This window comes from Arvicola amphibius, chromosome 1 (assembly GCF_903992535.2).
Source record: "Arvicola amphibius chromosome 1, mArvAmp1.2, whole genome shotgun sequence".
Lineage (NCBI taxonomy): Eukaryota > Metazoa > Chordata > Mammalia > Rodentia > Cricetidae > Arvicola > Arvicola amphibius.
In genome coordinates this window covers 173948994-173973453 of record NC_052047.1, presented here as the reverse complement: position 1 = coordinate 173973453, position 24460 = coordinate 173948994, and the positions used below count along the sequence as shown (strand labels likewise).

The 24460-nt window shown below is 45.8% G+C and overlaps 1 long non-coding RNA gene across 8 annotated transcripts in view; it reads right to left on the bottom strand.

The window, feature by feature from the left end:
• The window catches only part of LOC119805912, a 109001-nt gene extending 84904 nt beyond the window's left edge, over positions 1-24097 (bottom strand). For 3 of the 8 annotated variants that reach the window (XR_005284035.1, XR_005284027.1, XR_005284037.1), the window contains exons 1-3: positions 23964-24097; positions 13930-14028; positions 9513-12959 (exon numbers count right to left, since the gene is read on the bottom strand). This is a non-coding gene — a long non-coding RNA (uncharacterized LOC119805912). Of the gene's footprint in view, positions 1-5906; positions 6015-8675; positions 12960-13929; positions 14029-14267; positions 14497-23963 lie in introns of those variants that run through there. The other 5 variants (XR_005284036.1, XR_005284038.1, XR_005284040.1 and 2 more) reach the window with 5 other exon arrangements.
• Between the last annotated feature and the right edge of the window lie 363 nt (positions 24098-24460).

Sequence of the window (24460 nt, the reverse complement as noted above, 5' to 3'; positions counted from 1 at the left end):
CTACTTGGTTGGTATGTTTTCTCTATACCTATCCCTTGATAAAAATACCATTTTTCTCTTCCTCCACCGTAGTTCACGTTCTCAGAAATATGCCCTATATCTGCTTCCTCTTCTCGACGCCAGAATCACTTCCTAGCCTAGAAGTGAGAAGTTTCTGTAGTTTGCCAACTTCTGTCATCATATTTACATCCTGCAGTGTGGGCTAGCTTGTCATCTCTCCCCCATGAGACCTTGAACGTCACCACCCTCCCCTTAACAGCTCCCACAACACCTATGAAGAACTCCAATCAGGGTACATCCTTAGTAACTGCTTGCCAAACTGGTGAAAAATGAAGTAATGAATGAACAAATGAACCAGCTTCTACTAAGTGTCCCCTGAAACAGATTGTTGAGATGTACTATTGTTTTAATTTATTTGCTATCAAAGGTTAGTGCTTGCCTTAAATTCAAGCTGCTGGAATCATTTAATCTCTCTGTATTTGGTCCACATGTGAAATTTCAACCAACATCAAATGAAAGTTTGATTAAAAAGACCAGGAACAGCATGTGGAATGACTGTCAGTTCCCCCAAGGCAAGATGTGGATCTGGAGACCAGAAGATGCCACACTTACAGAGCTGAGAGCTCCCAAAAGGAGCCTGTGCCTTGCCTTTGCTCAAAGAAAAACAAGGTGTCCCTCAACACCCCCTCAAAAACCAAGAGCTAAGTTCAGAGACCCATCAAGCCTTCCCTTTGTGTCTATTCCTTGTATCATGAACACTCTCTGCATTACTAGGATAATTCCTCATCTTGAGGGATATGGCAGTGGAGGATCTAGCGCTATTGCAAAAATATTTACAAGCTGAGAAGGCAAAAAAAGACAGAGCAGTTTCCCTTTCCGAGCTTATTCTAGCTTCTCAGAAGCCCTTGTTGCCCTTGAAGCTAATTTCCCGGAGTAGGGAAGGTTCCTGGGATTCTGCGAGCAGCCACAGCTATCAGGTTAGCCATCAGAGGGCCCCTGGTATTGCCCCAACTGGGATTCCTTCCAAACCCTGTCTGCACCACCTGTGACTCTTCAGTTCACATACTTGCCAGAAGACCGTCCCAAGCCTGGGGGAATGTAGAGAGCTGCCATTCTACAAAGAGCCACCAGCCAACTTTGGCTGAAGAAGGGCAACCTTGTACATTGCAAAGGAGCTGGGGCTTCCAGCTAAGGGCTTTTAGCCAGCCCTGTTACGCAAATCTGGGATTTGTGCCCAGAGAACCTGTCCCAACTTGCTCAGGAGAGAGCAAGTCCAGGGGAAGATGGGAAAGGCTCTCATTCCCCACCTCTTTCCAGCTCCAGTCTGCTCCAGCTAGCTCCAGCCAGCTCCAACCAGCTCCAGCCAGGTCCAGCCAGCTCCAGACATCTTTGAAGTTCTGAGCTCAGAAGGCACTACCAGTACAAGTCTGGGGATGTTTGTTTGTTTGTCTGTTTGCTTGTTTTGTGTTGTTCTGTTTTTCAGTAAGCCTTTACTACTCAGGGTCTTTCTTGGGCTCAAGAAGGCTCAGGCTTTGGATATCAATAAAGTCCAGTTCACATCCTGATTGTGCAGTAGGTTTATAAGCCAAAGGAAGTTACTCGACTTCTCTGAACCTTTGTGTTCCTATCTGAAATTTTTAATAAACCTAACCCAGAGAATCAAAACCTCAGGGCTATTGAAATTTTAGACTAGATATTAGTTTAGGGTAGTTGGTGCCTACTAGACACCAGTAGAACTCTCATGCACCTGCTTGTGACAGCTAAAACTGATTTCAGACATCAGTAATTATCCCCCAAGGGAGGGGACTAAATTACGCCCAGCTGAGAATCAGCTACCTAACCTAATCCTGTAGGTTTATGTTGTGCACATATTATTGCAATCTGGGGTCTGGTTCCTATGAGCAAATGCACTTGAGGACTCTTAAGTGGCATTGTATATCCTCTCTCCGCGTCCTCTCTACCCCTTCAGCTCTCATCTAACTACACTGGTGGCCACTTTCAGGAGCATCCAGGACTCTCCGACATAACAACACAGGGAGTCTGAGCACAAAGCAAGACGGGGGTTTATCCCTCAGAAATAGACCTGAGAGACGACAATAAGCCAGCTTCGTTGTCTCTTAGACAAGCCTGGGTGTATCCCACACTCTTCTCGGGAGTCTCCAGGGAGATCAGATTCCATGCATCCCTGTCTCACCGACTACTCCCCAACAGATATTGCCTAGGCGTGCTCCCCAAACTCTTCTTACAACTTCCTCTGTCCTTCTTTCATAGTTTTGAAAATAATTAACTAAGAAATAAAAACCATACCTTTTATTTCTATAGATGCCTTCCTTTACTCTTTCGTCAGACTTAACATTTCTTAGCCGAGTTGTGGGGTTTCAGAGTTCTATTGTTTTGGTTTTGCCTTTCTAAATTCTTACAATAAGTTAAAACAACTGCTCTGTTCTGAGGACTACTAAAATAAAGGTCGCCACAGAGGTAGGTGAGAGTCTATGATTCTTACTTCTCCGCTGGACTCCTACCTCATCTACCCACCTTCCACCTTCACCCAAAACACACAGAGAGACACAGACACCTGCACGCAAGCATGCATGCATCAGTTGCTGACTTATAGGAATGAGGATAATATGTCAGCCTCATTGAAGCATTATTGCAGAGGAAAAAAAAGGTCTTTGTTAATGAGTAGGCTTTTTTTTTTCTGAATCCCTAAAATGAGCTGGACAATGAGGGGACATTCAAAATCATGACATGGTTCCGTACCGCAAGCTCTACACTCTCAGATTAATTACCAAACCCAAGATTACAGAAGAGTGGCAGATGCAGATAAGGCTACTTCCACTCAGAGGAATCCCAGAGACCACATGGAGGAAGTCAGGCTTGAGTAATCTGAATTTAGGACCTACTAGCATCAGCGACACCCAGATGCAGATAAAAAGAAGCATGGGTACTAAAGAGCACACTGTTTGGGGAACCCACAGGTAGTGTAGGATGGCTCTAATACAGGTTAAATGTATGTCTTTGGGAATCAGGAGTGCTGGCTATGTGGTGGGAGAGGAGGTTGTAGAAGAAAACTGGCTGAGCAGGAAGCCTCTGCCTTCTGTGCCATTTTAGGGAGGTTGAGGTACATCCTTGACTGACAATGTGGGGAGGCATCTGAGTTACTCATCTTTCTGTTTCAGTGATGACTGGAGACAAAAGGTCTTATTTGGCTCATGGTTTTGGAGCTTTATGATTAGCTTGGCCATGTGGGATGCCAGAGCAATAGAGCAGTGTGAAGCATTAGAGAGATGCTCACCTCACAGCAGCCAGGAAGCAAAGAGAAGCAGAATGAGAGGAGACAGGGTCCCTAGAGTCCCTTCAAAGACCACCCTTAATGACCTAACTTCCTCTAGGACCCACTTCTTGAAGGTTTCATTTCCTCCTCAACAGGTCATTAACATATAAGCTCAGCGAGACATTTAAGATCTAAACCGTAACCATTATCTAAAGCTCTCTTAAGAGTGAGAGTGGTGTTCACTTAGCAATTTAACAAAAACTACCAGGTTCTAGTGCATGGAATCTGTGGTGTTAGGTCGCAAAGTCATAGTAAGAGAGAAACCAGTTGGTTGATGTCAGACATGATCTGGTGTGCTCTTTGGAAGAGAGCTGTATGATGTGTGTGTGTGTGTGTGTGTGTGTGTGAGAGAGAGAGAGAGAGAGAGAGAGAGAGAGAGAGAGAGAGAGAAAGAGAGAGAATAATCCTTACATTGACTCAACTATGCAACCATCTAGTTACACAGCCTGCTCATAAATCAGGAGTAGCCTGTTTGACCCTGGAAAATAAGGTAGGAAGGCCCTCTAAGACAAAGCATCTTGACAGATGCCAAATGTGAAAAGCTGTAGATACTCACACAATACTACCTGTCTTGTATCTGGCAGGAAGGAGGTACGATTTGTAATCTATCTCATGAAGTCTCTCACTGAGAATCAGCCAAAAATGTCTTCTTAACAAAAGAAGATAAATAGGTCTTTCACCAGGACCACCTGTAACTGTCACTCAAATTTCCCAGTCCTTGAATAACCTGTTAATATTGGTCTATTTAACAAGCAGACCCATTCTACAACTGCATAATTAGCCCCAGTTCTCCTTCAGTCATTATATCACCTACATCCCACGCTGAAACCTGGAAGGATATGAATGCTGTCTTTTTCCTTCTGACTTATGAGATGTTTTCTCCTTTCCAACCCATGATAAGATAAGCTATGACTTAAGGAGGGTAATCTAACATCCCAGAGGATTCCCTCCAACTCAACAGGTGATTGCTTGTGATGAGGTTCTGGGAGTTGCTTCTTTGGAAACTGCTGTCGGATAATGCTCTTGTACACTGTAAAGATTTGTCACTCATATTGGTTATAAAACACTGATTGGCCAGTAGCCAGGCAGGAAGTAAAGGTGGGGCAACCAGAGTAAGAGAATTCTGGGAAGAGGAAAGGCAGAGAGTCAGTTACCAGCCAGATGCAGAAGAAGCAAAATAGAATGCCTCACTGAGAAAAGGTACCAAGCCACATGGCTAAACATAGACAAGAATTCTGGGTTAATTTAAGTTGTAAGAGCAAGTTAATAATAAGCCTGAGCTAATAAGCCAAAACAGTTCATAATTAATATAAGCCTCTGGGTGTTTCTTTGGGATTGAATGGCTGCTGGACTAGGTGAGACAGAAACTTCCATCTACAGGATACCCTGTTAGATAGAGAGCTAAGATTCCCTTAAGAAAAAATTATATAACCACCAAAAGCCCAGTCTAAAAGGAATTTCCAAGGACCAAGACACCAACCCACTTACTTGGCAGTTCAGCCTCTCTTTAGAGGTCAGAGAAGGCAATGTGGAGTCAGGAATCAATGTCTGGCATCCACACTGGGCATGTACCATTGTACCTCATGAGATCTTACCACCCATGGCCATTGAGAAATTGTCTATTTTTGAACAAGCTTTCCTGTCATTGGTGGCCCTGTGTATTGATAGCATGTGTTGGCCAACAGTATGGAGAATCTAAAAGAATGGATGCCCTTTTCTATGCATGCCTTCTGATGCTACTTCCCTTCCTGTCAACCCATGTGGAACTTACCAGAACACTCAAAATGCTATTTCCCAAACTCTTATAGGCTACAGTGAAATAATTAAGAACAAAGCCAGGGGCTAATTCCTGGTTTTTCTGACTTTCCTCACAACGGATTTCCTACTCTCTTAAAGTCCCCTGTGCTCTAATATTCCAGCAGAGAAATCTCAAGGAAGAAATGTTGGGTTTCAACATTCAAGCTTTAAATCATGCTGATGCCACTATATCACATAACATCCCATGCCACCATTTATCAGTGGGCAAGACAGTCTCCTTCAGCTCAAACATTCGTAGTGACAATGCTCATGCTAAATATGAACACAAACTAACTCAGTTCCAGTAAGTGATTCAGGGTTCTAAATATGTATTATACCTTGTAGGGCTGCACAGAAAGACTTTCTCTTGCTCCCAGCACTCGGGAGGCAGAGGCAGGCGGATCTCTGTGAGTTCGAGACCAGCCTGGTCTACAAGAGCTAGTTCCAGGACAGGCTCCAAAGCCACAGAGAAACCCTGTCTCGAAAAACCCAAAAAAAAAAAAAAAAAAAAAAAAAAAAAAAAAAAAAAAAAAGACTTTCTCTTGAAAGACCCACTAAAGAAAGGGCCTTTCTCTTTAATGCACAACAGTGCTGAGGATGGTTAAGTGTCATATTGGTTTTTGACAGTTTCTCATAGGAGATCATTAATGCCATAAAGACCAATGTCTTTACAAAATGGCTTCTCTCAATGGGTCAAATGGTGCCAAGGGGGTACAAAAATAAGCACAGCTAAGACTTTCATGGTAAAAAAATTTAAATTCTGACATGTACGCACAGGGTAGGAAAGCTTGGCAAAGCTGTGTTGAGGTGATCTAAGCTTGCTTTTACTGTAGTTTGTGTCCCAGGGCTGCTCCAAAGTCTCTTGAGCTTCCTTTAGGATAGGCTGAAAGTACAAAGAGCAGCTCAGTCACTAGACAGGTTATAGAATGGATTTACACAAACAGTACATTCAAGGAAAGGTGCCTTACCAAAGATAAGACAAGTCAGAATGGAGAGCTAAATTCTTATCATGATATATGTTACTTAGTGCAGGGGAAGAAAGGGTCATTTAGAAAACATGATGCGAAATGAGTTAGGGCCCAGAGAGTTTCAATCCCTTTGGTATCCACTCCTAGAAAGACCTTTCTGAAGCACAATGCACGCATGAGGTACCCTGCATTGGGTGGCCAGAGAGAGGAGCAGGGGATGGACACGTGCATGAGAAAATAAAGATGGCTGTTGTCATGTGCACTAAAGCAGATCAAGGGTTTGGAGGAGCGAAACCTAATAACAACCTCCATGTTCAACAATAAAGCTATAATGCACAAGGATGTGAGGGCGATCTGGCTGCCACCTCTGTCGCCCCATTTATCACCAGGGTTGATTCAGTGGAGCTGACTGACTAGGCTGGTGTCACCTTCCTCCCTCCCTGCTCCAAGTGTATCACTCCCAAAGCTGCCTGCTCAGTTTCGGCTTAACAGGACAACCTTACCCTTAGAGGAGGACCTGTCTTTGGTCAGGAGTATACAAGTAGCTGTGTCCCCTGCTAGAACCTCCAGACAAGCTCTGTAGAAACGATGCACAAGTGAGGATGGAGGAAAATACAAGGGGGTATTTCTCCCTTGACTATGACCAAAGGACGTTATACACAGGGATGCCATTGACAAGTAAATGAAAACAATTTTTAAAAATCTACAAGGTAGTAAAACTGTCCATGTAATTAAGTACACAGCAATAATTACAAAATGTGAAAGCAAAAGATTTCACTGAAATGCAGTTTGCGAGAAGAGAAGCAGTATGCCTGCCTCAGTGACGGTCGTTCCTCTGCCTCCAAGTGTTCAGGGACTCCCTCTTGCCCCAGAGTCCTTAACAAGGTCATTGGGCCTTTCTTTCCCTGGGTTGGACATTACCAGCCCTCACCCTACTCTCAAAATGCTTTGGTCTGAGTGTTCAGTGATCTTAAACACTGCCTAGCCATGCCGCCTTCAGCAGTGAACTGAGATAATCACTTCTTCCCGAAGCTTCCCCAGCCTTCCCCACAAGGCTCTGTAGCGCAGTATCCCATGCTGCGTCACAAGAGCCTGTGAACTTTCCAGTTGTCCCAAGAAGACTATGTATGTCTTCTCAATAGTGGTCTTGGCCACTTTTCTAATGCTTTGTCCCAGAGCCTTGTATAGGACCTGGCATGTGGAGGGGCCAGGGACAGGCCCTGGGTGGATGAATAGCTAAAAGCATGTTTGACAGGTGACTGAACGAAGGTCTGTGGATACTCATCCTTGCTACTGGCTTCCCTCTGCACGGTCAGTGAGTGACAGTGTCTCCACAATACGGGGGAACCAGAAACCAGGAGAAAAGAGAAGCAGGGGAGCCTGTGACGTTCAGGTTGATTTCTTTTTCAAATTCGTTGTCAATACTGCGGAGGGTTTGAAGCATGAGGGAAGAGGATGTCAACTCTATACACAGAGTTCACCTACCACAAATTCACCCATTTAAAGGCCTTTCTTCTATTCAGAGTTGAGAAGTGGTCTCCACAAAGTTTCTTTTGTTTTCTGGCACTTCCCCTTCCACAAAAAGAAACGCCGTGCCCTGTGGTTATTGTCCCCAGCAGTCTCCCCACATCTGCTCTCCCTAAGTAACAACTGATACGCTTTATGTCTCTCTATGATTCCTTATTCTGGATCTGTTTTTATAAAGGAAATCACCTAACACGGTCATTGGCACCTCACTTTCACCTAACATAGTCCTTCAGCCATCCTGTCGCCTGCATGAGTGCTTCATTCTTATTTATGACTGGATAATGCTCCATGTATATATCCATGCAAATGGTCCGTATTTTGCTTAGCCATGTATCAGTCACGAACAATGGTGCTTTTAATATTCATAAAGAAATTTTCTATGGCCATAATGCTTTCATTTATCCCATGTAGAAGCCCAGGTGTGTAAGTGCTCCGTACAGTAACTCTGTTTAACTCTCTACAGAACTGCAAAGCTATGCTTCCTCCAATAGTGCGTGCTTGCTGACACTACTGCACTGACCATTTAATTATTGCATCCTAGTCGCTACAAAATGCTAGTACGGTTTTGATTTGCACTTCCTCGTAACTGATGGCTCTAATGCTCTAATGCTCAATGTAGTTACTGGCTATGTATATTTCAGTTTGTTATTTTTTTAAAAAAAAAACTTGTAAAAATGTTCGTAATGTGAAATAATTTATTTCTAGTAGATACAAAGCATTTATATCACTCTCAGGTTATGGTAATAAACATGAAACGCAAAATATACCAGAAAAACCCCCTCGTGACTATAAGGGACTAAAGAAATAGTGGGCTAGGAACTAGAGACGTGGCTCAGTGGATAAGCGCTTTCCGTGCAAGTGTGAAGACCAGAGTGTGCATTTTAAGAGCCCACATAAAAACTGTGTGAGTGTGGCAGCCGCCTGTAAACCATCACTGGGGAGACAGAGACGGGAGGACATCCCCACCCCCACCCCAACCCCGCCAGAGCAAGCTGCTGAGCTAGACTAGCTGAAACCAGCAAGCTCCAGAGGGACCTTTGCCTCAGAAAATAAACTGGAGAATAATTCCCAACACACACACACATACACAATGGACCATCTCTTAGGGATAAATATGAACTTTGATCCCAGTATCATGTGACAAAACTTTTTATTCCTCTCTCTGAGCAAGTCGCTCAGCCTCCACCGAGTCCTGGCTTCCACATCTATAAAATGGAACATTATGAATCCCTGAATCTTAGAGGTAATTCAGGAAGCAAAGTGTTCACACAAAGCACACGGCATGGTCACCAACACACAGAAAGCGCTCCGTAAGTTTTGGCATATGAAACTCGGCATTGAAACAAATCCCTTTTAAATTGTAGGACGGCTAGGAGGTTTTCATTATGCAAATACAAAGTATGACTTTCAAAGAAGAAATCATTTGCTTTCCAAACTTAATAAACCACGAAACCTTTGTCACAGGTCGCCTGACAGGACAAGCAATCCAGCAAACTGCTTTAGAGCATGCTCACCTACCTATTTCCCTTCCCTCCCCTACATGCTGGAGAGCTGAGGTCCTGTTCTACAGACTCCACCACTCGACCACAAATCCAAATGAGGAACCCGAGTTCTTGTGTTCCCCCACTTCTTCAGGAAGAGTTTTCCATGAAGCCATCGTGTTGGAAATAGGTAAAGAAAGCCTGTGTTCTTCCTACCACACTCTGCCTACTCATCCCATCAAGGAGCACTCTGGCCCTCTAAACCCACCCTTACATTGTTACAGGGGAGAAGAAAGAGCTCTCATCATTGATGTTCTAGCAAGTTACCAAATATCCAAGCGGTATGTGTTGTGTTCGAGCCTCCTGCACTGGGAGGGAACCTTCATAACAATCCCAGAAGGTTACCTTATAGTTCAGAACCGCTGGGGACTCATGAAGAAAGGGAACCATCTTTCCATTGCTGGTTCAAAGAGGGGCAGGGCACAGATCCAAAATTCATCAGTCTTCTGCAATTACAGCCAGCCAGTTCCTTCTCAGAGCTGGGGGTCTGCCAGCTGCTGTGTGGCCAGCACTCAGGGAGGTAGACTGAGCAAAAGGGTGCAGGTGGAGGTGGAGGAAAAGCTTTGGCGAGAAACCTTACAGGCCATGCACCTCCACACATCGCTGCCCTGTAGAATATCTGCAGAAAGAAGGATCCTTCCATGTCCAAGGGCAGAGCCGCTCACTCAGCCCAGCCAAACGCCACCACGATTGTTTCAGAGAAGTCTCCTGGAAAAGAACAACTCCAAACATGAGACTGGGAAGTCCATCCCTGAAACAGCTTTCCAGCCCGCACTGGCCAAAAACTGGCCTAGGGAGATTCCAGGTGACAGAGGCATCACCAGGACCATACCGAGGTGACCTGGGAGCTTCTCCTCGACCTTCCTACCTTCACGTGGCAAATGAGAGAAGGAGAATGGGAACCAGAAGGGGGCTCAAGGCTCCATTAGCTGCAGCTGATTTCCTAGATGTAATAATGATCAGAGGCTGGCAGGAAGAAAGCTGTCTGTCCATTACGATTAGTGCAGTTCCAACATCTACGGCTCTTCAGCTAGCTGAGAACATATTTTTAGTTCTAATATCAAGACATATCAGAATTTGTTTTGGCAAAGCTAACAGAATAGTCCAGGTCTGATCAGTTATTATGAGGACCCAGCAGCTTTGTCCCGTGGGCCGGCATGCCCTTCGGTCCCTAGCCATAATGGAAAGAGAGGTGTCCATTTTCTTCTCCTTTACTTCAAAATGATCCTCTCTACATCCTGAAATCTGATGGTCTTCTTTTGGAACCCCAACCCAAAAGACCTAGAAAATGTCCAAATTTCATTTGTCTGCCATAAACCGGTTAAATAAGACTTCTGGTATTACAGAGAGTAAAAATTTTTTTTTAATTTCATATATGTATGCCGTATTTACATTATTTCCCCTCCTCCCTCCAACCCATCCTATGTCCACCTCCCCCCCCCCTGCAGCATATATGCCTGTCCAAGTATATTGCATGCATGTGTGCATGTGTGCATACATGTGTGTATGTGTGTACTTTTAGGTAAACATAAAAAGAATGTGATTCACTCTGACTTTTCAGATACAATTAGTGTTATTTAGCCTCCTCCTTTCCTTCTTCTATCTCTGTATTGTCCTTTCTCCCACTGCCCAGTTAAAGCCTCTTCCTCCATTTTCCCCATTCTTCCTTTTAAAATATCAATAAAAATTAGTAAGCAATTTAAAACAGGAGGCCAGTTTGGATTGGCTGTCCCACCTCCGGCCTGATGGTGAAGTGGTCAGCAGTTAAGAACAGCAGCTCTGAGGCAGGACTCAGCTCTCCACTTCCTCCTCCTCCATGTGATGGTGAACTACCTACTTTGCTCTTTCTGCTTCAGTTTTCCTACCGTTAATATGAGGAAAATGCAGCTATTCATGTGCCCAATGGGAGAACTAAATGAGATAATGTACACTCGTACAGCTAGTGTGTCAGTGATTCATATTAAGTAATTATTGTTATTGTATGTCATAGGCGGGCCGCAGGCTTGCAGAAAAGCATGCACTTTCATTCGGGAAAGCTGGGCTGCCACTTGGGGTACTCAGTTCCCTTCTCTGGACCTCCAGCTTCCTCGTCCACAGATTAGAGGTGATCAGCCATCTGAGAACTGCTTGAGGCTTCAGGGAGCTACTGCAAGAGACACATGTTTGCAAACTGTTACATGATATTCGATGTAATCTAATATGATTATCCTCCAGCTGACCCAAGCCTCTGGAGATGCTGGACAGAGCTGTTGACAGGACTTGACAGTCTGGGTAATGGATGAAAACCTAAAACCACGCTTAGGCCTTCCAATGCAAAGCAAAAACAAATCAGAAGCATAGAAATGTGGACTCAGAAGGCTATGAGACCAGTGTCTGAGCAATCTCTATCAAGGAATTACCTAGCTGATTCTGCTTATTGGCTTGGCACCCTTCAAACAGACTGGTTGTATTTTTTTTTTCAGTTGCCATTTAGTAACACTAGCTCCCTCTGTCCTAAACTCTATAATGGTTTTGTCCCTATTCAGGTAAGCATAAGTATTCTGCCTTAAATATGGTTTGTCTCTGCAAAAACCCCATGCTGAGATAAAATGCCAATGCCACAGTACTGAGCGATATGGAGGCCTTTAAGAGATGGCTGGTGTCACAGGGCCTCTGCCCTCTTGAACTGATGAATGTAGCTCCCACAGAGTGAGCTATACGCCGGAGGTGTGAGTTACATAGCGTGTTTCCCAGGCTCTCCGTAACTTCCTCTCGCTGTGTGATCTCTCTGGCTAATTGCCCTTCCTCCCACCTAAGGCCATCGCCAGAAGCCAAGTGAAGCCAGAGGAGTGCCAGACAATGAACATCTTTCCTTTACAAATGATCCCATCTCAGCTTGGCTGCTGAAACAGCGGCTCTCAACGCATGGGCCGAGACCCCTTTGGGTCGAACAACCTTTTCAGAAAGGTCATCTAAAACCATCAGAAAACACAGATACTTGCATTACAATCTATAACAGTATCACAATTATAGTTATGAAGTGGCAACAAAAATAATTTTATGGTTTGGAGGTTCATAGCACTAGGAAGGCTGAGAACCGCTGTGCTAAAGCAACAGAAAACCGATTGAGACCTGAAAAGAGGCCCAACTGGGCTGAAGAGTTATATCCTAAAGGTATTCACCTTGGGCTCGCCAAGCCTGGCTTGAGGCTTCAGCTCATAAAGGCAGCCAGAGATCTGACCACTTGGCTCATATCATGGAATTCATCCACCTGGTGGGGCCTCTGAAGACCTTTGCAGTCTGAGCATTCTTCAAGGAAAAGAGAACCAAGAATCCACCCATAATTCTTCCTTCTTGGACTCTCATGACCTAGGGCATGTTAAAGTGCTTTCATTGACAGCCTCTTACTTCATGAAAGAGTCAGAAATTTGTGAAACAGGAAGGGGGAATGGGTGTCGAAGAAACACGAAATGAAGGAGGAGGAGACCGTGTTCTCCCTGACCCTACCCTGCTCTCAGGTGCTGGAAAAGGAAGGGTGTGTTCAAGGTTGCGCCAGAGCGGCTCTGGGGAGGAAGCTGTTTGGAGAAGCAGTGGACTGCAAGGCTCAATAGAGTTGCCAGGGCCTGAACAAGGTGGCCCACGTCGGTGAGACTCACCTCAGATAGCCTTAGGTGAACGGCTCTTCATGGGCACCTTTAGTGTGAGGAAGGGTCTAGGGCCACATGCTGGAGCCCAAGAAAAAAAGGTGGAGGAAGAGACAGAGTTGACGCTCATGCTCCACCATGCTCTGGCCTTCACCCTGTTTCCTCTTAGCTGTGGTTAAAGAGAAAACACCACAGTAAACTAGGCCTCCTCACACAGAGTCCTACCTTGTGATTCAGCCACAGTCTGCCTGCAGCTGAGAAGACACAGGCCTGAGCTTTTGCTCCAACTCAGTCGCTCTCCCTCCTCAAAATGCTCCCTGCCACTTTGCCCTCTGTTCGTGTCTTCCTTTCTGGTTTTGACCTCTGTCACCTCTTTCTCCATCTACGCCTCCCACAGACCCTCATTCAGATGCCCAACTTCCCTGCCTCCTCCCGTGGACCTCGCTATCTCTGGCCCGGTTCTCCTCCCTGCTTCTCTCATTCTGGCTCCCTTCTCTCTCCCTTCCTCCTTTTTTCTCCTCCTCCCAGGTCCCTGCCTGCCCCCCACTTCCCTTCCTTCTCACTCTCTTCCTCCTCCCGACTTCCTTCTTCCTCCCTGTACCCCACCTCCCTGCCCCCTTGAGCTGGTTAGGTTTCTGTCGACTTGACAGAAGCCAGGGTCATCTGGGTGAGAAAAAGCCTCCATCGTGCTGGCCTCAGACAAGCCTGTGGGTCATCTACCTGATTAACGATTGATGTGAGAGGGCCCAGTTCAGTGTGGGTGGTGCCACCCCTGGATGAGTGATCCTGGGTTGCTTAAGAGAGAGAGAGCGAGCAATGGGGAGCAAGCCAGTAAGCAGCAATCCTCCATGGTTCCTGCCTCTGCTCCTGAGCTCCTACTGACTTCCCTCAATGACGGACTGTGTTCGGGATGTGTGAACCAAACAAACCTTTCCTGCCAAGTTGCTTGTGGTTGTGACATCCTCATCACAGCGACAGAAAGCAAACTAAGACATGCGCCCTCTTCCTCCCCTTTCTCTCTGCTCCCCTTCTGAAGACACTCTGCCTCTTCCCTGCCCCTCTCTCTCCACTCTCCTTTGTTCTCTTCCCTTCTGTTTGCTTCCTCTGTCTTTCCTGACCCAGCCCGTCTCCATACGTACTTTCAGATTTCCTTGCTTCCGGTTTCTATCAGGTCCAAAGGTAAAGAACAGTTTCATGTGCAGTTTGCAGGAAGCTCTGCTATTGGCAGGGAAGAGGAACTGTGGTTTGTGTAAAAAATAAATAAGTAATAATAAGTATAATAAAACTGCCATTTTATCATAAAATTTCCAAGCATGTGGACTCCTATTTATCCTTCCTTTGTAGCCTCCCCAGAAGCTAGCACTGTGCTTAACAGGTTAAAAAAAAAAATCATAAACATCAGTTGACTAAAAGCCTCACCAATACCTGAATGAATGTGAAAACAAAATGTCCGTTTATTTCACTTGAGCGCACGTACCCACAGTGTCCGCTGAAAGAGAGAGCAGAGGCATCCACCCTTGGAACCCTCTGGTGGAGACACATCCCTTTAGCAGACACATTAAAAGGAAATGGGGCTGCTACAGCCCATCCTCTCTTCCGTGGCCAGCATTTTCCTTGTTGACTTCATGAACTTTCCTGGCCAATCCTCTTTTATAAACACAGGTAGAGTCCCAGCCCCCACTTCTGGACACATAGCCACTGGCTCTGCTTGTGTCTCAGCAGTGCTGGGGCACTCTCCCTTCCTTCCCCCCCCCCCCCCCCCCTCAGTGGCTCGTTCCTGAACCCTTCTCACTCATCTATTCTGCAAATGTCAGTGTTCTGCCTTCCCTGTGACAAGCGGCACCCTGCAGACTTTCTGTGAGCTATCTCATTTAATCCACGGACAACTCTCAAGCAAGAGTCCTTTATTATCTTTTCTTTTTACGTGAGGAACCCAGGTGGAACCTAGCCAGATGTGTCCCCCCATCTGTCCTGGTTTGCTCACTGTTGAAGTAGTTCCCAGGACATTGGCCTTGAAGGTTTAAAGTCAGAACAATCCCAGGCAAGCTGTCCCAGTTTTCCCGGGACTTGGAAATTCCCCGGGGCATGAGACTTTCGGTGCCAACACTGGGAAAACCCCGTGCAAACTGGATGGGTTGGTTTCCCTTCTCCAACCGCAAGCCTGGGGCCATACGACTGGTCCACATAAGAGCCAAAACCATTTCATCTGATTCCAGGGCCCCACTTTTACTCCCCCTTGCCCAGCTAACCTCTAACTCACTATTTTGAGCTGCTTCTAAACTGCACTACAGTCACACCCAAACACTGCCGTACTAGTAGATTCGCCGTGGCTGTGATAAACACACAAGGCACTCAATCAAAGGCTTATCTTGGCTCACAACTTTGGAGCTTTCAGCCATGATTCAATAGATCCATTGCCGTGGGCCTCTGGAGGGAGTGGGGGCAGCTCATCATGGTGGGAGCCAGCAACATTGCACAACTACCCCCCACCCCCCGCCAGACTACCAAAGATCAGAAGGGAGGGGAGGGCCTCCAGCAGGGCTTAAAGGCCCCTCCTTCTAAATGTTCCTCACGTCCTGATAGCATCAGCTACAGACCAAACCTTAAACATCTGAGTTTCGGGGAGAAAACTCTTTATAATAGTTTTCCCTTGTTCCTCCTGTGGTTCTCTTTGAAATCCCAGCTCTTCCATGTACAGCCTTCCAGCCCCCAGCCCTCCTGTCAGACTGGACCAGTACTCTCTCTGCACCAGCTGTGGTTCTACAAACGTCTACACCACCTCTGTTCTTGCCTCGTGCCTTCCTTCTACCACTGGAGAAAGTCAGTCTAGCGTCTACTTGGGGTTAAGGTTGCCTAGGGAAGACAAAGAGGAGGCAGACACAGTACCCCAAATAAGTATTGAAATCTTATTCCAGGGCCATTTCCTCTTAACCCCTCCGGGACCCCTTTCTTTAGATCCAGCACGTCTATTGTCAAGTAGCATGACTTGGGGCACTGAAGTCATTCAATGTCATGTTTTCACCTGGCCTATGCCAGGTCTCAGTTCACTAAAGAGATTGTCAGAGTGTGGAGACAGCCATGTAGGCAAGCCTTTCTTCTGCTTCCCACAATACATCTGACCTGGCGACAGTCACATAATGGCTAATTGAGAATTCCTCGTCAAGCCAAATTAAATTGGTTAAAACAAAGTCTCTGACACAAATAATCCTACGTAACAATTGGATTTTATCTTTTCCTGATCTCTGAGTACAGAATAGTTCTTCTGCCAGAGAAAGCCTTAACTTTGAATTCTCCTGCCATCTGGGAGGGTCTGAGCCAATCAAGTTGACCCATTTACATTTCTTATTCCACCTCTGCAGAGGAGTCTGCCTCCTTCCCTTCCTCTTCTTCCACCCCCAGACATCTTAGAACCTAATCACCACCTTCCGAATCCTCCCTGTCAACTTCCACCCCCTCAACCGAACGCACACACCACCTCAAACACTGAACCGCAGTCAAATTTTTAAAGTTCAAGAGCTGAAAAAGAGGAGCAATTGAGTCATTTTTCCTTGATTCAAAGTGCTGGGGCTTTTTAGAGCACCCTGACATCCTTTGTACGAGCCTGTTCCTGAAGCAACGCAACATGAGGGGTCTCACCACATTGCCCAAGTTAGCAGTGGGGAATGGCATGCTTTTCCTGCAAGTAACTGGGGTCACCGGGTCTCGGGTCACCTGTCCCCACACATATCCTATGACACAGATTCCTTCCGTTGTACAGTCTGCTTCAGAAGCAACCCTAGCCCCAGTCAGTCTCTGTCGCCAGCACAGCTCTGCCTTTGCCGGTATGAAAAGTGGAGCGATACATTCTTCTCCTTTCTCCTTCTTTGTTGTTTTTTTTTTTTTCTCTCCATAAGTTCCATGTTGAGAAAACCTCGTAAAAATCTCTAATTCACCCAAGATGGAAGACATCCCCAACAGAAGGGCAAACAGGCCTTTGGAGCTTTAGGCTACCCTGTGGAGTCAAGCTGTTCAATAAACCGGAGGTGTGGAGTCCGGCAGCTCATCATCCCAGAAGCCCCAGCAAAGAGAAGGATCCTGTGCAGCTCTCTGAAAAGCCAACCCCGGCTCCAGTGATTAAGGGGTGTCTTTGAATGGCTGGAGGACCTCAGAATCCCACTGGACCTTCCTTACCAAAAAGGGGAATTCTGTGTAAACCGTAATTGCCTTCCAAGGAGAGTGACTCTTAGGAAACTCAGTGAACCAGGCGGTGGTGGAGCGCACGCCTTTAGTCCAAGCACTCAGCAAGCAGAAGCAGGCAGATCTCTATGAGTTTGAGGCCAGCCTGGTCTACAAGACGAGTTCCAGGACAAGCTCCAAAGCTACTAAGAAACCCTGTCTTGAAAAAAAAAAACAAACAAACAAATAAATAAGAAAAGAAATAATAATAATAATAATAATAATAATAATAATAAAATAATAATAATAATAGCTCAGTGAGCTCCTTGAGGAGTTTGAGTGGGATAATGCCCTGTAGCTGATTGTGGGTAGAGAGGCATTAAAGGGCTGCATGGCTTTAGATAACCAATAATAATAATAATAATAAGAATAATAATAAGAAGAATAATAATAATGGATGGAAGGAAGAGAGGAGAAGACAAAGAAAGGCAACAGCTAAGGAGAGAAGTTGAGGCTTCACAAGGGGTTCAGTGGCCAGGTAAGGGGGGGGGGAGCAAAATGCCAATATGAAGGTGTGGACTGTCAAAATAAAAGCCCTTTCATCTCCCTTCCAAATCTACTCTGAAATTTTTTCCACAAACCTCTATGAATGGGCGGGTTTTAGGGTCTGCGCTGGTAGAACTCAGGAAAGAGGCTGGGTTGCAGGTATGAGTCAAGCAGGGCTAAAACATCACCAGGGTAGAGAGCCACAAAGTGGGGAAAGCAAGAGTCAGAAGCCAGAATGGTGACCAGAAACCACCTACCGAAGAACCTGGAGTAATGCTGATGTATTGCTTTGGTGGTTCAAGTTCACCTCTCTAGCTGGCACCAGGAAGGATTGTGTGTGCATGTATGAATATGCACATATGTGTACACACACACACACACACACACACACACATTTGGCCCAATCCAGAACCAGACACAGGGTATGCCTGGCTAGGAATTGGCTAGTGTGTCTGGAATCTGTGGGTCCCTTTCTTGGATAGAGAACAAATGGAATCTTGGCCCCTGACTGTCAGTGAAATGTCACCATCAACAAAAGATAGTTGCTGACGACAGTGGGGTGCAGATGTGTACCTTAAGTGTCTGTCATGGTAAAGAAATTTGACCTGGAGCATTTGAGATGATGAGGCATGGGTTTTGCTTGATGTTTCAATGCTTTCATGGAGAATATTTGGAAGTGTGCAAAAACCTAAGTACCTCAAAGATGGCAGTTGGATTTCTCTATAATTACAGCCTCTGTGATAACACTATTAAAGAGTTATTAAAGAGTGTGTGAATGAGCTCTGGGAAAAACTAGCACAAGAAAGAGAGTGAGGAGGACTAGATGCAGGAAAGACCCTAACTCCTGGGAACCAGAATATAATCCCAGAGAATGGACTTGAACTCTTCTAATTTCTTTGATGTTGCTATAGTAAAAAACACTATGAGCAAAGCAGCTCTGGGAAGAAAGGATTGAATTGGCTCACACTTCCAGGCCATAGTCCATCACTGAGGGAAGTCAGGGCAGGAGCCATGAGGACTTTGCTTATTGGCTTATGCTCTGGCTGGGGTTTAATTGGCTTTCTTCTACAGCCAAGGACTACCTGCCTAGGGTGGGACTATTCATGGTGGTCCTATACCAATTAGCAGTGAAGATAGTACTTTACAGATACATCCACTGGCCAACCTGATAAAGACAATTACTCAACCCAACTGTCCCTTCACCCCGGGTGATTACAGACAATGTCAAGTTAACAGTACATGCTAACTAGAATACCAACAATGCAGATGCCCCTTCCATAGACTATTATGAAAAAAACAGCAAAGGAGGCATTTTACACAACCTCTGACAAACCATCTCAGAACCCATGTTTTTATGTCTCTGTTGTTTGTTTTTTCACGTGCGGTTTCTACCTACCCAATAAAATCCAGACACTCGGCTGCATGCTAGGGTGAAGGGATGAAACAGACAGGACATCCCTACTGTCCTGGACTTCATGCCCACGACTGCTGAGAACGGTGCATGAGTGAAGTTGTTTCAGCTGCTGCCAAGGGTCCTATGACTGAAATAAAGCTAGAACCTTCGTGGGAACGGTTTGCTGTAGGCACTGTTTAGAAGCCAGTAGCTGAAGAAGGAAGCTGTATGGGAGCAACACGTCAAGGCCAACCTAGAGAAGCTGCTGGAGAAGGCACCCTGAGCAGAATTGCCAGTGGATGCAGCTGAGAGCAGGCCAGCAGGAGGACCAGCAAATCCTACAGCGGACCAAAGGCCACAAGTCATCGGGTGCAATGTCCTTTCTCCAAGAAGCAGAAGCGGTGCTTACAAGAAAAATCCACCAGAGGGCTCTGTGGGGAATCCCATCCCCCCCTTTCCCCTCCCACTGCTGACGCTCTTCCTGTTGGAAGGTAGAAGCCCTGTTTCCCTCTGAACAAAAGCTTCTCTACAAACAGCCACTGGGCTTCAGTGAAAGGAAAGGAACCAATAGCAACCAGCACAATAGAGCGGCCCAGATGAAAGATGGAGCTGCCATCCTGGTGGTTTAGCAGAGAGAGAATATCACCCCTCCCCTACTCAGGTCCCCCATCTGCAAAGACTACGCTCAACCCAACTGACCCAGTCGCCCTCCTTTCCAACTGGTCCATCCGAGGCAGTTGTCCCGACCACAAGCCAAATGCCAGTTCTTCAAGGAGCACACTAGCCCAGGAAGCAACAGTTCTAAGTAGCTAAAAAACAAACTAACAAAAACCTTGTAAGATGGTGAGTGTGACGGTTAGGGTTGGAAGGTGTGAGAGTGGACTGAAAGAGCAACAGGATTTTCTATTTTGGCCAAGACTGTCTTACAGGAATTACACATATTATACTTAAGCCTCATTGAATAAAGGCAAGAATTGTTCCTGCCTAGCTCACCCTAGAAATGTGTGATTAGAAAGGAGGACCTGGCTGGGCTCAGAAGCAGAGGGTTGCAGGACAGTTCTGTGTATCATCTAGGTTGTCAGAGAGCCACAGAGCCCAGGGACTTTGGGGGCATTCCCAGGAATGAAGGGGAAAAGATTATACACACTTTCAAGGTGTTTGAAGCTCACGTTGGCCTTGCGCATTCCTGCCCACTAGACTTCTTTCCCATCTGCTGGAAGAAGCCAGTTCTCCTGAGTCCTCAGTCCTAAACAGATTAGAGTCCTGTCTGGTCCTTTGCTGTTGTTCGCTAAAAAGGGAATTTCCTGAGCCCCGGCCCAAGTGTGCCATCCACATCAGATGCTCTCCACCTGTAGCTGCATCCCAGCCCCAGAGCCAGGCATCTATGCAGCCCTCAGAGTTTGACAAGAACACAGGAAGCACAGCCACAGAGCTCAAGGAGCAGTCTGTGCAGGAAGAAAGCCAGCGAGAAAGGGGTGGATGGCAGTACTGTGCTCCATCGTCCCAGGCAGGCCCCCACACATCCAACCTGCATTAGGGACACTAGCAGCTAGATTTCTTCTCTCCTCTCAGGAGGTGGAATTCAGAAGCTTGGTCCCTTTTGCCTCAGATCCCTCCCCATTTCCTAGGTCGTCAAGCACGACCACCAAGGGCCTCGAATTACAAATTTCAAGCCACAGGTTCCAGAGTCTCATGCATGTTCCAGAGTCCCACACACGCCTACTTGCAGGAAGCCGCTGGTGGGTGGGGTCTTGACAGATTCTGACACCCAAGCTTGAGACGATCTGTGTCTATGGAAAGGCTATGATCCCCTGGCTCTGAAAGCAACTCGTAGACAGTTTGAGTAGACCCTGTCCCGTGGATCAGAAGGATGAATTTTGGGAAGCTGTGCTGCAACTTACAATGAACAACCTTTCCATCAAGTTTTGCCCAGCAGAACTAAAGCTTGAACTTCCCTCTGGGCTTGTCTCTACAGCTAGGGCACCCAGAGAGCAGTTAGTAAAACATGCCAACCAGAGCAGCTGTACTGACACTTTTGTTAGCATCTTGTGTTAGCCATGCTGTGGCTAACACTACAGGGCTCTACTACAGGACAGGTAAGGATGAATGGTGAAGAAATACAGGGAAGGAAGAAGGATAAAATTAAATATATCCATTAAATATATTCATAAAGCAAATTTGCATGTCCCATGAGGAATATGTTTATCATGGGGGGGGTCTTAATGATATTACTCTCCATGTTCTGCCCCCCAACTTCTACCCCATGCTGGTACAAACTCCAGTGTCTAGTTGGCTTTGACAAATCCTGCTGGGACAAACTAAAGCAAAGAAGTGACCTTGACCCATGAATCCTTGTGATGACTTTTGCAAATGTTTCCCTAAGAAGAGAGAAAAGAGCCAGGAGAGAGCCTGGATGTTTGCTTCCGGTTATGGAGGAAGCAAGACCTGCTGGGTCAGTCCATCATCTATTCCTAAAAGGTCGTGTGTGTCATCTCTCTAATAGCATTGGAAGAAAGAAGCATGACAGAGGGCCCTCAAAATTCAGCTCGAAGTTGTCCCAGTGTAAACAAGTTCAATTTCTCTCTTGTTCTGCCGGTACCTTGCATAGGGATGTTTGAGACCCACCAATGGCTGAGCCTTCCTATAACCCAGGTCCCACCACATCCCCTCAAGCATGACCTGTGCAAGTGTACCTCAAATGCCTGCCTACTCTGCCAAACACTCCTAGATTGCCGCATACTATGGAGTACCTGCCACCAGTGTTCCCACAGTTGTATGAAATTGCATCCCTTCCTGTCAGATAACTGCTTGGTTTAATTTGGAGTGAATATTTGTTTAATACCACCAGCAATTATGTCACCAAGCCCATCTCTTTGTTCAAGTCCTGGGAAGAACATTGGCTCTGCACGATATGGGAAACTCGTTTAGTGACCCATAGGCTGACTTGATGTTCTGGAGACGACATCCTTCTCCAGCCTCATCTCCTGACTCTCTCTTGTTACATCTGTTCTGATATAATGGACCCCTGACTGTGCCTGTCCTTACTCTCCCATCTCTGTGACTTTCTTTATGGTCTTCTTTCTTGGGTAATAGGCATTTTCTTGTTATTGGAAGGCAATTAGAAGCTAAGACAACACAAGAAAAATCGTATTGATTAAACTTTCCCGTACTGTAAATTCATACCCAGAGCATGGGGCAGCCATCACCACTGCTTCATTCCAAAAACTGTTTATTACCTCAGGAGTGAACCGTACACTCCAAAGCCATCATTCTCACCCCCCACCCCTGCATCTGCCAATTGCTAGCTAATCTTCTCCTTGTTTCTGTGGGTTTGTCTATTTGAGATATTTCATGTAAGTGGAATCATATAATATGCCACCCTTAGAAGCTGATTTGTTTGACTTACATAATGTTTTCAAAGTCTATCTTTGTTACAGCATGTATGGGTACTCTACCCCTGTGTGTGGCACTCTCTGATTACCTATACTATAGAGCTAATCCATACTTTATTTACTCATTCACCAGTTAATGGACATTGTGGTTATTTCTATTTTACTACTATAAATCCTACGTGAGACTATGGTTTCAATTCTCCAGGTATATAGCTGAGAGAAGAATGTCAAATGTTAACTATATATACTTATGGGGGGGGGTAGAGGAAACCTATCTTCAAAACTTCATTTTCCATTCCTACCTGCAATGTATAAGGATTACAGTTTCTCTTTATTCTTAGCAGCTTCTGTTACTAGCTCATGGTGATTGATGATGATGGTGTAATGATGGTAATGGTTGCCATCGTAGAGAATGTCAAATGGTTCCTCATTGTGCCCGCGACTTGCCTTTCTCTGATGGCTTAATGCTGAGCATCTGCTGTTTGTGTGTATACAAGGGAGGAGACAGGGTACCATGATGTGGCACAGGGCAGTCCTGACATCACAGTCCTCCTGCCTCATCCTCCTCTGAAGTCTGATATTATAGGTATGTGCCATAATCAGCTTTATTTGGACATTTTATCTGGAGGAATATTTATGGGCTTGTCCAGTTTTAATTAAGTGTTGTATTGTGAGACTCTTTGCTTATTCTAAGCACTAGATTCTTATCAAATATTAGACTAACTGCTATTTCTGCCATGCTATGGGTTGTCCCTGAAATATACAATTTAAGTTTTGATGAAATCTAGTTTATTTTTTTTGTTTGTCTTTACTTTAAGCACTATTTCTAATATTGCCCCTTACAAGGCATGCTAATATAATGATTTACATTTTTGGTGTTGTTTTCTTTTCTTCGAGAGTTCATAATTTTAGCACATGTATCCAGGTCTCTGACCAAGTTGAAGTTCATTTTTTTTTAAATACGGAGTGAAATAGTATCCACAGTCTAAATGTGGGTAGATAACCAATAGCCTAGTCTGAGGTGTGATAGGAACACAAAGTCAGTGCTAGCTACTGTGTGTGTTCCAAGAGAGCCACCACTTCTATACAGATGACTTTATTCAGGGTAGGTAATACGAGGAGGCTGTCGACTACTTAAACTACGTAATAATGTGCTTCCAATGCCTTATGTTCACAGATGCCCACAACCAAGAAACATATCCCAGAACCTACATTAAAATTCTAGACTCATTCTTCCTCCCCACAGAGCTTAACTACAGCCAGAGCTGCAAGCAACTTCCCGCAATGCCAAGGGCTCGTGATGTAGCTTCTTTGGATGTGTGTAGCCTACCCCACTTCCTTGAGCGGCACATCTCCATATAGCTCTGGGATATGGGTACCCAGTCCCAAAGTTGGCCCATGTTCCCCCTCCCCCAGCCGACTCAGACTCCAACTTCCTCTTCTCGGGGCAGCACAGTTCTTCCCCTCCCCCAGGCTCAAACTCCACGTTGTCTTCACTTCTTCTTCCTCTGCCCACCCCTCCCCCAACATCTAATCAGTTTTACATAATCGTTCCTTTGCCCTGGCCACCTGGCAGTGTCCTGCTTGGCCCATGCTCTCATTCTGAGACCTGACCTGGTGCTGCCGCTGTCACCAGACCTTGCCTTTGCATTCTTCGCTGCCTAACTCATCAGAGCACCAGGCTTACCAGCTGAAAGAGCAGTTCCGAAAATTCACTCTCTGTCTCAAGAAATCTCAGTGGCTCATCATGATTCTTCCAATATATTATAGTAGGAGAAAACTCCAAGGTGAGGGATCCAAGGCCAACCTTCTCTGACTCCAACTGGCCCTTGGACCTTGCAACTGACCTGACCCTTGGACCTCCCTCTGCTCTCTCCAGAGTCTGTGTTGCAGCCAAAAGTGTCCCCGCTGGCATTCTCTGCACTTCTGGGCTTCTTGTCTTCACTGATTACTCTGCTACCATCTAAGCAAAGTGGTCCTGCTTAGGCTCCCAGCCCGGTCCAGCTATGATCGCCTCAGTCAAACTCCTTGGCAACCGGCCGTAAGGAAGGGCAGCCCCGCACCTGATTCTATGTGCTATTTACTACATTCTTCATAGTACATAGCACACTGTCTTGAGTAAGTATGTCCTTAGTGGATCTATGGGACAGTTGGCCATGAGCCCACAGCAACTGTGAAACCGAA